The sequence below is a fragment of the Sus scrofa genome, chromosome 2, assembly GCF_000003025.6.
Source record: "Sus scrofa isolate TJ Tabasco breed Duroc chromosome 2, Sscrofa11.1, whole genome shotgun sequence".
NCBI classification, from domain to species: domain Eukaryota; kingdom Metazoa; phylum Chordata; class Mammalia; order Artiodactyla; family Suidae; genus Sus; species Sus scrofa.
This window is the reverse complement of record NC_010444.4, coordinates 11,573,591-11,585,743: the sequence shown is the minus strand read 5'-3', so window position 1 is coordinate 11,585,743 and position 12,153 is coordinate 11,573,591. Positions and strand designations below refer to the sequence as shown.

Sequence of the window (12,153 nt, the reverse complement as noted above, 5' to 3'; positions counted from 1 at the left end):
GGAAATAGAGGGATCAAAATTAATGTCTAGGATTTAGGATCTGGGTAGTCAGATGGAACAGTTTGCAGAGAAAGATGAATTTTGGATCAGTGGCCATGTCAAGTAGGTAAATAGATACAAGAATCTGAACTTCAGAGCAAGTCAGAGATGGAGCCAAATGCAGGCTCAGGTTGAACCAAGCCAAAAGTCCTGGTGTTAGTCCCAGTTTAATGCTAGGTTGTGTTATCCTGGGTACAACTTCAATAAACATGTACTGAGCATCTGCTGTATGGATCGTTTAGCCATGGATATAGAAAAAGGGCAAGGAATCTTTTTTCCAGGGTACAATTTTTTGGTGGAAGGGAGAGTGTTTAATGGATGATAAGGAGTAAGAATGTGAAGAACAAGAATTGTGTGCAGATGATCACTCTTCTTAACTGGAATGAGGGTTATTTCTTCTTTTTTTAAGGGCTGTACTTTTGGCATATGGAAGTTCCCAGCTAGGAGTCAGATTGGAGCTTCGGCTATTGGCCTATGCCATAACCACAACAACAGGATCTGAGCAGCATCTGCAACCTACACCACAGTTCATGGCAATGCCAGATCCTTAACCCACTGAGCAGGGACATCAATCAAACCCACAACCTCATGGATACTAGTTGGGTTCGTTACTGCTAAGCCACAACAGGAACTCACTCTCTCTCTCTCTTTTCTCCAGGATTGTTTTCACTACAGTATTTTGTAATTCTTTTTTTGTCTTGTTTAATTATTATTTTTTAATAGTTATTTCTCCAATACAATTTTTTTCTACTGTATAGCATGGTGACTCAGTTACACATACATGTACACATTCTATTTTAACACATTATCATGCTCCATCATGAGTGACTAGACATAGTTCCCAGTGCTACACAGCAGGATCTCATTGCTAATCCATTCCAAAGGCAATAGTTTGTATCCATTAAGCCCAAGCACCCCTCTCCCTTCTTCTCTCCCTTGAGAACAAGTCTGTTCTCCAAGTCCATGAGTTTCTTTTCTGTGGAAAGGTTCATTTGTGCCATATAGTAGATTCCAGATGTAAGTGATATCATATGGTATTAGTCTTTCTCTTTCTGACCTACTTCACTCAGGATGAGAGTCTCTAGTTCCACCCATGTTGCTGCAAATGGCGTTATTTGGTTCTTTTTTATGGCTGAGTAGTATTACATTGTGTGTGTGTACACACACACACACACACTACATCTTCCTAATCCAGTCATCTGTCGAAGGACATTTGGGTTGTTTCTATGTCTTGGATATTGTGAATAGAGATGCAATGAACATGTGGGTGCATGTGTCTTTTTTAAGGAAAGTTTTGTCCAGATATATGCCCAAGAGTGAGATTGCTGGGTCATATGGTAGTTCTATGTATAGATTTCTAAGATATCTCCATGCTGATCTCCATAGTGGTTGTACCAGCTTACATTCCCACCAACAATGCAGGAGGGTTCCCTTTTCTCCACACCCCCTCCAGCATTTGTTATTTGTGGACTTATTAATGATGGCCATTCTGACTGGTGTGAGGTGGTATCTCGTGGTAGTTTTGATTTGCATTTCTCTAATAATCAAGGATGTTGAGCCTTTTTTCCTGTGCTTGTTGGCCATCTGTACATCTTCCTTGGAGAAATGTCTATTCAGGTCTTTTGCCCATTTTTCCATTGGGTGGTTGGCTTTTTTGCTGTTGAGTTGTATAAGTTGCTTGTATATTCTAGAGATTAAGCCCTTGTCAGTTGTATCATTTGAAGCTATTTTTTCCCATTCTGTAAATTGTCTTTTTGCTTTCTTTTTGGTTTCCTTTGCTGTGCCAAAGCTTTTCAGTTTGATTAGGTCTCATGGGTTTATTTTTGCTCTAATTTCTGTTGCTTTGGGAGACTGACCTGAGAAAATATTTGTAACGTTGATGTCAGAGAATGTTTTGCCTATGTTCTCTTTTAGGAGTTTGATGGTGTCTTGCCTTATATTTAAGTCTTTCAGCCATTTTGAGTTTATTTTTGTGATGGTGTGTTCTAGTTTCATTGTGTTGCACTGCAGCTGTCCAGGTTTCCCAGCAATACTTGCTGAGAAGACTGTCTTTTTCCCATTTTATGTTCTTGCCTCCTTTGTCAAAGATTAATTGACCACAGGTGTCAGGGTTTATTTCTGGGTTCTCTATTCTGTTCCATTGGTCTGTCTGTCTGTTTTGGTACCAGTACCATACTGTCTTGATGACTGTGGCTTTGTAATATTGCCTGAAGTCTGGGAGAGTTATTCCTCGTGTTTGGTTTTTGTTCCTCAGAATTGCTTTGGTAATTCTGGGTCTATTGTGGTTCCATATAAATGTTTGGATTGTTTTGTTCTGGTTCTGTCAAAACAGTCATGGGTAATTTGATAGGGATTGCATTGAATCTGTAGATTTCTTTGGGTAGTATGGCCGTTTTTATAATAATTTTTCCAATCCAGGAGCATGGGATATCTTTCCATTTCTTTACATCTTTAATTTCCTTGATTGTGTTATAGTTCTTGGCATATAAGTCCTTTACCTCCTTGGTCAGGTGTATTCCCAGGTATTTGAATTTTTGCTATTTCTTAATTCTTATAAACTAGCCATGCTGAATTTCTCTGAGTCCTTTTGGGGAAAGGGAGCAGAATTGCAAAAAGGATACTTGTCTATTTCAACAGTGATAGAATATAACTTCTTTTACTTTGATCTCTTAGGGAAGGGGAAACAATCTCAAAAATATGTACAGGGCAATAAATTATGTCTGGGTCCAGTGACCTTTGAGTTGGCAGACTGATTTGAGTGGGATTTTTGTTTTTCTGTTTTTTTATTCTGTCATGGGTTGTGAGATTGAGATTCAGGTCAGCGTAGGATGCAGTTTTTGTATTTCTTCCTCTTTGCTTTTATAAAGTCCAATTACTTGTTCCAAATTTGTCTTTGTAAAAAGGCGCTGTCAGTTTTGCTGCTTAACCATGCAGAAGGAGGGCTAAGTAGATTATCTATTAAGAATAAGGCATCTACTAACTAGGAAATGAAGAATGAGTTTTCCCTTTTCACTTATCTACTTGGGGTTCCTCTATATAGGACACTCTAGTGCTGGAGGCAGGGGGTTGTTTTTGTAAAGGGGCAGATAGCAAAGATTTAGGTTTTGAGAACCATGCCTTATAAACTATGTTCTCTAGTGTAACTACTCTATCGTTGCAGTGCAAAAGCAGCCACAGACGATACGTAAATGAGAGCATATCAGTCTTTTTTAGGTTTTTATTTTTGTTACAGTTTACATTGTTCTGTCAATTTGTTGTGCAGCAAAATGACCTAGTCATATATATTCTTTTTCTCAGGTTATCCACCATCATGTTCCATCACAAGGGACTATGGCTCCCAATGCTAAACAGCAGGATCTCATTGCTTATCCACTTCAAATGCAATAGTTTGCATCTACTAAACCGAAACTCCCAGTTCAACCCACTCCCTCCCCCTCAGCAATCACAAGTCTGTTCTCCAGGTCGATGAGTTTGCTTTTTTCTGTAGACAGGTTCATTTGTTCCATACTTTATTTTCCACATATAACTGGAATCATATGGTATTTGTCTTTCTCTTTCTGACTGACTTCACTTAGTATGAGAATCTTTAATTCTATCCATGTTGCTGCAAATGGCATTATTTGGTTCTTTTTTATGGATGAGTGGCATTCTGTTGTGTGTATATATTCTGTTGTGTATATATACCACACCTTAATCCATTCATCTGTTGATGGACATTTAAGTTGTTTCCGTATCTTGGCTATTGTGAAAGGTGCTGCAGTGAACACAGGGGTGCGTGTATCTTTTTCAATCAAAGTTTTGTACGGGTATATACCCAGGAGTTGGATTGCTGAGTCATATGGCAGTTCTATACTTTGATTTCTGAAACACCTCCATATTGATTTCCATAGTGGTTGTGCCAGATTACATTCCCACCAACAGTGTATGAGGGTTCCCTTTTCTCCACACCCTCTCCAACTCTTGGTACTTGTGGACTTATTAATGATGGTCATTCTGACCCGTGTGAGGTGGTACCTCATAGTAGTTTTGATTTGCATTTCTCCAATAATCAGGATTGTTGAGAATTTTTTCATCTGCTTGTTAGCCATCTTTCTTTGGAGAAATGTCTATTCAGATCTTCTGTCCATTTTTCAATTGGGTCATTGGTTTTTTTTGTTGTATAAGTTGTTCATATAGTTTAGAGTTTAAGCTTTCATCAGTTGCATCATTTGAAACTATTTTCTCCCACTCTGTAGGATCTTTTTTTATGGCTTCCTTTCCTGTGCAAAAGCTTTTAAGTTTGATTAAGTCCCATTGGTTTATTTTTGTTTTTATTTCTGTTGCCTTAGGAGACTTTAAGAAAACGTTTGTATGGTTGATGTCAGAGAATGTTTTGCCTATGTTCTCTTCCAGGAGTTTTATGGTGTCTTGTCTTATGTTTAAGTCTTTAAGCCATTTTGAGTTTATTTTTGTGCTTGGTGTGAGGATGTGTTCTAGGTTCATTGATTTACATGCAGCTGTTCAGTTTTCCCAGCACCGCTTGCCGAAAAGACTTTTTCCCATTTTATACTCTTGCCTCCTTTGTCGAAGATTAATTGACTGAGGTGTCTGGGTTGATTTCTGGGTTCTCTATTCTGTTGCATTGGTCTGTATGCCTGTTTTGGTACCAGTACCACACTGTCTTGATTACCATATCTTAATAATATTGTCTAAAGTCTGGGAGAGTTATGCCTCCTTGGTTTTTGTTCCTCAGGAGTGCTTTGGCAATTCTGGGTGTTTTATGATTCCATATCAATTTTTGGATTGTTTGTTCTAGCTCTGTGAAAAATGCCATGGGTAATTTGATAGGGATTGCATTGAATCTGTGGATTGCTTTGGATAGTAAGGCCATTTTAACAATACTAATTTTTCCAGTTCAGGAGCATGGAATATATTTTCATTTCTTTGAATCCTTTTTAATTTCCTTGGTTCATGTTTTATAGTTCTCAGCATGTAAGTCTTTTATCTCCTTAGTCAGGTTTATTCCTAGGTATTTACTTTGTCTTTCAATAATGCTTTTCTTTATGGACACTGAAATTCGAATTTCATGTAGTTTTTACGTCATAAAATATTTTGATTTTGTTTCATTCACTTAGTTTACAGTTCTACTCTTTGTGTAGGCTAGTCAAATATTTACATAAGGTGTGTCTCTTTAGTATAAGCACTTGAAGGATTTTTTTAAAAATTATAATGTAAGTGCCTGACTTAGTTTTTTAATTGCTGAGGCATCCACTTTAAATATGGCTCTCTTAAATAAACACACTGCCAGCTAGAGGCAGGCCACATCTCTGGTTGACTTAAATAATGACCATTTGGCTACTTTAATTCCTGCTCTTGTGTTATAAATTTATCCCTAAAGGGTATGTCTGCAAAATCTAGGCCTCCCACTCTAGATCCCAATAAAAGCAGAACTCTAGGCTCAGGCTTTCTTTCTCTACCTGTCCAAAACCTGTGAGTAATAACTCTGGTCTTTCAAAGTCTCCTGATGGTTACTGCTGAGGGCATCTTACAATCCTAAGAAAAACCACTGTGGTCCTGTTGGTTTTAGCAGGGGAGATATCTGTGGGAAACTCTTCAGGTGGCACCCCAGATCATCACTCTAGGTGGGATGAAGACTAGAAATAATCTTTCTGCAGATCTCAGATTTCCAGATGAATTAGAGACATTTTTATACCTGTGAAACAAGAGAAGATAGATGTGTTGATGAACAGAAATGGAGAAATGTTAAAAATTAAAAATTTAATATTTATAGTAAGACTTATAGTATTACTATTGCCTTCTTTCAGGTAACTCAAAACTACTAAATTCAAACGAAGGCTGGACTTATGCCCAACCGTATTGTGGTGGTATTCATCTTGCATCTTTGAGCTCAAAATCTTGGGGGGTCATTTTTCATAACACTTTGTAATATCTAATTTCCATTCTAAATTTATTCTTGGGAAGTGTTTTTCTACAAATGCACTAGCATTAACACTTAGGGCATGTAGGGGAGTGGTTTGGACTTGATACATGTTCGTTTTAATAAGGAGATGTTTATATTAGACAGTGTCCAAGATCATTAAGTTTTTAATATCTGCAATAACACTTATTTATGCAATACTGTTAAATGGTGAAGACATCTATCACCTGTTAAATTATTTGAAGAACATGGTAATATTAGGGTCCTAAAGTTATCCTTTTAAAAATCAACTAACATTGTTTTCTTGCTCTATTTAAAACTCTGTATAACTTACATCCAGATCTTTTGAATTCAGTAACTTCTGCTTCATTGAGTGAGCAGAATTTCCTAGGCCCTTTAATATGAATATTTTTCCCCCTAAGGGGTTGAAAGGTAAATGAGAATTAACAGACATGATGGTCATTTCAAAGAGCATTCATATGTTATCAATTGCTTGGTTTAAATGTGAAGCTTCTTCTGACATACGAAATAACTTCCATTCAAAATCTGTGTTCTAGCAATTGTTTTCAGATGGGCTACATTTAACTGTCCTGCACTGCATTCCAAGGAAAGCTAAACATGGACTTTTGAGTTTTATCTGCCATGTAAGACTTCCGAGTTAAGTTCCACAGATTAGCTAATTTGTTTCACAGCTGGCAGCCTGTGATTAAATGTAGAATTCCAGAAAATGCCATGGCTCAGCCACAGGTGGTGAATAACAGTGTAGATGTTTAGCTCTTTAGTTTTATACCATATCTCTACATGTTATCTATTGAAACTCATGGAAATCCTATTTTTCAGAAGACACGAATTCAGGAGTTCCTGTTGTGGTGCAGGGGAAACAAATCTGAATAGTATCCCTGAGGACACAGATTCAATCCCTGGCCTTGCTCAGTGGATCAGGGATTCGGCATTGCCATGAGCTGTGGTGTAGGTTGGTAGCTCCACTTCGACCCCTAGCCTGGGAATTTCCGTATGACACAGGTGCAGCCCTGTAAAGCTTAAAAAAAAAAAAAAAAGTTCAAAGCTAAGAATGACACTCCAGCGTTGAATGATTAAAATCTTCCCAGTGTAGGGTTTGCTGGCAAGTTTTGGGGGCATGTATATTTCTATTTTACAACCACCTCCCAACCTAAACGTTTCCCAACGCCAGGTGAAGGTATGTATGGACAGGTAGTGGGGGAAGAGAAGGATGAGGGATTAGAGAGGGAGTGCTCTTACTTGGGATCCAAAAGGAAGAAGGTTGCTCCAGTTTCCTTACAAGAAAACAGGAGTTAGACAGGTTGAGGATTGGTTGCTTATGACTCTGAGCTTTAACTATATCCCGAGGGAGTCCACTATCTGGGTGCTTTAGGTCTGTCCCAGTTTCAAATCAGAAACTTTGGCTTGGCATAGTCTTTGCTTCTCCCTGTACTGTATCTTGCCTTTTGGCAATGTTAAAATGAACACGAATTTCATTTTTTAGAGACATTCAAGAATATTCTACTTGTATTGTATCCCCATGTACTTAAAGCTTCAAAATTACATCAGTATTTTACCAACCCGGGTTTATTCTTTCCTCCTTGCAGTTTTCTCTTATTCCCACTTCTCTCTTTTGTTCTTTTTAAAATTTTAATGGAGGCCTTTTCAGCCTGTTTCCCCAAGGCACGTAATAATTCTTTTCTATCAGCAATGCCCACACAACCACCCCTAACCCTCATGCCCCCGCCTCCCCCAAGTCCTGCCTACATCAAGTATCACCCTGGAATTTTTGCCAGTTCTGATGGATATGAAGTGACACCTTACCATGACTTTTATTTGCATCTCCTTGACTAGTGGTGAGGTTGAACGTCTTTTCATATGTTGATCGTTTAGATTTGCTCTTCTCTGTATTATTAATATCTGTAAGATATCTGTACTACTAATTAATCTGTCAATCTGTAAGAGTTCATATCTTTCATATGCACTGGACATGTTTTTCTCAGGCTATTTTTTTCTTATTGATTTTATTTCTATGATGAATGGTGAGGACATCTATCATCTGCTAAATTATTTAAAAACATGGTAATATTAGTATTCTAAAGTTGTCCTTTTTGATCAGCTAACATTGTTTTCTTGCTCTGTTTAAACCTCTGTATAACTTATATCCAGATCTTTTGAATTCAATAACTTCTGCTTCATTGAGAGAACAGAACTTCCTAAACCCTTTAATATGAAGATAGCTTTTTCCCCAAGAGGTTGAAAGGTAAATGAATCAATAGATATAATCATTTCAAAGAACATTCAAATGTTATCCACTTATTAGTTTCAATGTGCAGAAGCTTCTTTGATCTTTTTTTCTGTAATATCACATTTAAGAATTTTTATAAAGTCAAAAATGTAACTTTTATGGCTGCTGGCTTTCTAGACTGACTAAAGGTTGCCCCTGCTCCTAGGTTGTACATGTAGTTTCCTTGGCTTTCTTCTATTTTTATTGTTTTATAAAACAATTCTCTTGATAGCTGCCACAATAGTTCCTTCCCTTCCTTTATAGATATACTCAAGACTGTTGCCAACATGCCCTTCAAGTCTTTCTTCTCGTTCTCTTTTGAACTCACTCCAATTTGGCTTTTCCACCCTATATCCAAATTGCCTTTGGTTAAAGCCACCAGTTACCCTCTATACTGTTCAATTCACTGGTTGCTTTTCAGTCCTCATGTTTGAGTGACCTACCAAGCAGCATTTGGTCATTTTCACTCTAGCATTTTTAAGATCCTTCTTGACTTCCAGGCCACTACATTTTTTTTTCGTTTCCTCCAATAAACCTCATTGACTTCTTAGCACCCTTTACTGATTCGTCTTTATCTTCCTGACCAAAGTCCCTACAGCTCAGTCTTTTAACATTTCATCCAGTTTTTATTGAATTACAGATAATAATGATAGATACCTAATAAGATAAGATAAAACCAGGTTAATTCGTAGACATTACCCTGTATGACGTTAAGAAAAGGATCCTTTTTTAGAAAGCATTTCTAAGGAGCTATTGGGCCATTTCATTTAGAAGTAATTTGTTTTTTAAAATGGGGGACGGTTTACAGAATAATTAGTCCCAGCTTCCTAAAACTACTAGGTAGCCCATTTTGTGCACAATTCTTAAGCAGCTATAGAAGTAGAGCTCCTGAGTATGCAAGCGATGGCCAGATTTCCTCTCTCCTGGAAGAGAGGGCACATCACATGATACACAGGGGAATAATCCAATGGTACATATTCAGATTCCTGAAAAGACAAAAAGTACAGGAAGCAGGTACTGATGTGTTCATTGTTTCTAAGAAAAAGTAGAATGTGTGTGTGTTTACAAGTAGATCTTGAGACAGAATGTTCTATCCTTCAAACTTTGTCTTTAGGACAATAATGATTCATGTGTTATGGATGGTTATGGATGCTTGACAACTTCAAGCTTCAAAACATTGTTACGCAGGCACTGAATCCTTTTAGGAAGAGGTTGAGTCCTACCTTTAGGAGTCTTCCTAGTTACCTTTTATTGTGGGTTATCTGCATACTCAAAATCACCATTTTGTACTCTTAACAATTATTTTTATTTTTAGGACTTAAGATTCTACTGATGTTGGAATTGAGAGATATTTTACCTTAGTTTTGGTTATAAAAATCTACACAGAATTTTAGGGGTTAAACTCTTATTTAAAATGACCCCAGTTAGTATACCAATACAGTTAGTATATCAATACAAACAGTTAAAACTTCTGTACTAAAAATGCTTTAGAAACAGGGTACTTAAGGTTTCATAAACATTTGAGTGAAATTAAGAAATGAGTGAAATTAAGAAATGCCACTTCTAAGTTTCCTTACCTCATCCATCTTGCAGAATCAATCTCTTCACCCTCTCTTTTGACTAAGCCTGTTCAATTTTTCTTCTCTTTTGGAGTTCCCATTGTGGCTCCGTTGATTAAGAACTTGACATAGGGAGTTCCCGTCGTGGCGCAGTAGTTAACGAATCCGACTAGGAACCATGAGGTTGCGGGTTCGGTCCCTGCCCTTGCTCAGTGGGTTAACGATCTGGCGTTGCCGTGAGCTGTGGTGTAGGTTGCAGACATGGTTTGGATCCCGCGTTGCTGTGGTTCTGGCGTAGGCCGGTGGCTCCAGCTCCGATTCAACCCCTAGCCTGGGAACCTCCATATGCCGCGGGAGCGGCCCAAGAAATAGCAACAATAACAACAACAACAACAACAACAAAAAAGACAAAAGACAGAAAAAAAAAGAACTTGACATAGTGTCTGTGAAGATGCAGGTTTGATCCCTGGCCTTGCTCAGTGAGTTAAGGATACAGCATTGCTGCAAGCTGCGTAGGTTGGATCCATGGCATAGGCCTGCAGCTGCAGCTCTGAGTTCCTGAGCTAGGGGTCAAATACTATGTACCACAGGTGCGGCAGTAAAAAGGAAGAAAAAAATTTTTTTCTTCTCTCTGAATACCAAATCAAAGGCAATTTTTAGCAACTCCTTTTTTCCTTTGGACTTATTCTGCAAGAGTCATCTGGATAAATTGGGACAAAAAAGGAAACCTATGCCTTTAGGTTTTTAAGTATTTATTGACTGTACTTAGGGTTGAACCAGTTTGTCATTGTGGCATCCACACATGTGCTGCTCATATTCCCTTTCAGGAAAAGAGGCATTGCCCATCCCAGAGCATGGCTAGCTGGCAGCTTCCCACTGTTAACTCTTCAGCTTTGAGGGATTACACTTCTCAGGTTCCACCATGCTGAGCAGATTGGAACAAGAGTGTAGCTATCACTGCCACCTGAATTCTCTAATGATCATTTTTGCTCTGATCACTTTTGACTAGACGGATATTTCAGTCTTTGTCTGATGACTCCCCTGCTCATCCTTTCTTTTTTTTCATAGTTACTTCAATAAAAAATTTACACTCCTGGAGTTCCCGTCGTGGTGCAGTGGTTAACGAATCCGACTAGGAACCATGAGGTTGCGGGTTCGGTCCCTGCCCTTGCTCAGTGGGTTAACGATCTGGCGTTGCCGTGAGCTGTGGTGTAGGTTGCAGACGCGGCTCGGATCCCGCATTGCTGTGGCTCTGGCATAGGCTGGCGGCTACAGCTCCGATTAGACCCCTAGCCTGGGAACCTCCATGTACCGCTGGAGTGGCCCAAGAAATAGAAAAAAAAGAAAAAAAAATTTACACTCCAGAGGAGTTCCTGCTGTGGCACAGTAGGTTGAGGATCTGGTATTGCTTTTGAGGTGATGAGGGTTCAAGCCCTGGCCCAGTGCAATGGATTAAGGATCTGGTGTTGCCACTGTGGTGGCATAGGTCATAGCTTGGATTTGATCCCTGACCTGGGAACTTCCCTATGCCATGGGTATGGCTGAAAAAAAAATTGCACTCCTGAGAAGCTGGGCCAAGATCATGGAATAGAAATTTCCTGAGTCCACTTGGGGCTTCTCCCCCCACCCCCGCCCCATCTCCACCAATCCATTGTAGGCATCAATATTGGAATTCTCACACCAAGAAACTAGCTGGGTGTGGACACGGGTCCACTACCAGTAAGTAGGCTGGATTAAGACCCCCTGAACCCACAGCAACCCCTGGACGTGGCTATGTTCACTGGAGGCACCAGTACACAGGCACTACAGCCAGAGACTCTGGGACACAGCTCTGCCCACCAGAGGGCAGGCACTAGCCCCAGAACATGCACACCAGCAAGCTGACTTTAGTCTCACCAACCAGAAGGCCAGCACCACTCACCAGGAGGCTGACACAAACTTTAGGATACCCTGGACCTTGCAGCCAGCTGTGTCAGGAACTGTCACCACACACCAGCAGGCTGACACTAGATCTGGGAATCATGGACCCAGAACATGATTCTGTCCACTAGACAACTAGTTCTAGCCCCAGGGCCCCCAGCATTCTATACCCAGCCTCCTTATGACCTGGCTCAGCCAATCAATGACTGGCAGCCTCCAGACAAGGCAAGATCTGGCAACCAAGCAGACCACTCCTAGCCTTCCATGACAGAGGGACCACCACAGCCCACATGAGGGGAAATCCTAGAGCATATAGTTCTGGTGACCAGAGGGGCATACATTTCTGAGATCCATAGGACATCTACTAAGGGTCACCTCTCCAAGGATGGGAAATGTAACCCCACCTACAAGATACATAAAAATAGAAACAC

At 39.5% G+C, this 12,153-nt stretch overlaps 1 protein-coding gene across 1 annotated transcript in view; it reads left to right on the top strand.

Moving 5' to 3' along the window:
- LOC102158414 (placenta-specific protein 1-like) overlaps positions 1-10,672 on the top strand; it is a 62,871-nt gene extending 52,199 nt beyond the window's left edge. The window contains exon 6 of the transcript XR_002341480.1: positions 10,630-10,672. The gene's annotated coding sequence lies outside the window, so the exon portion shown is untranslated. The remainder of the gene's footprint in view (positions 1-10,629) is intronic.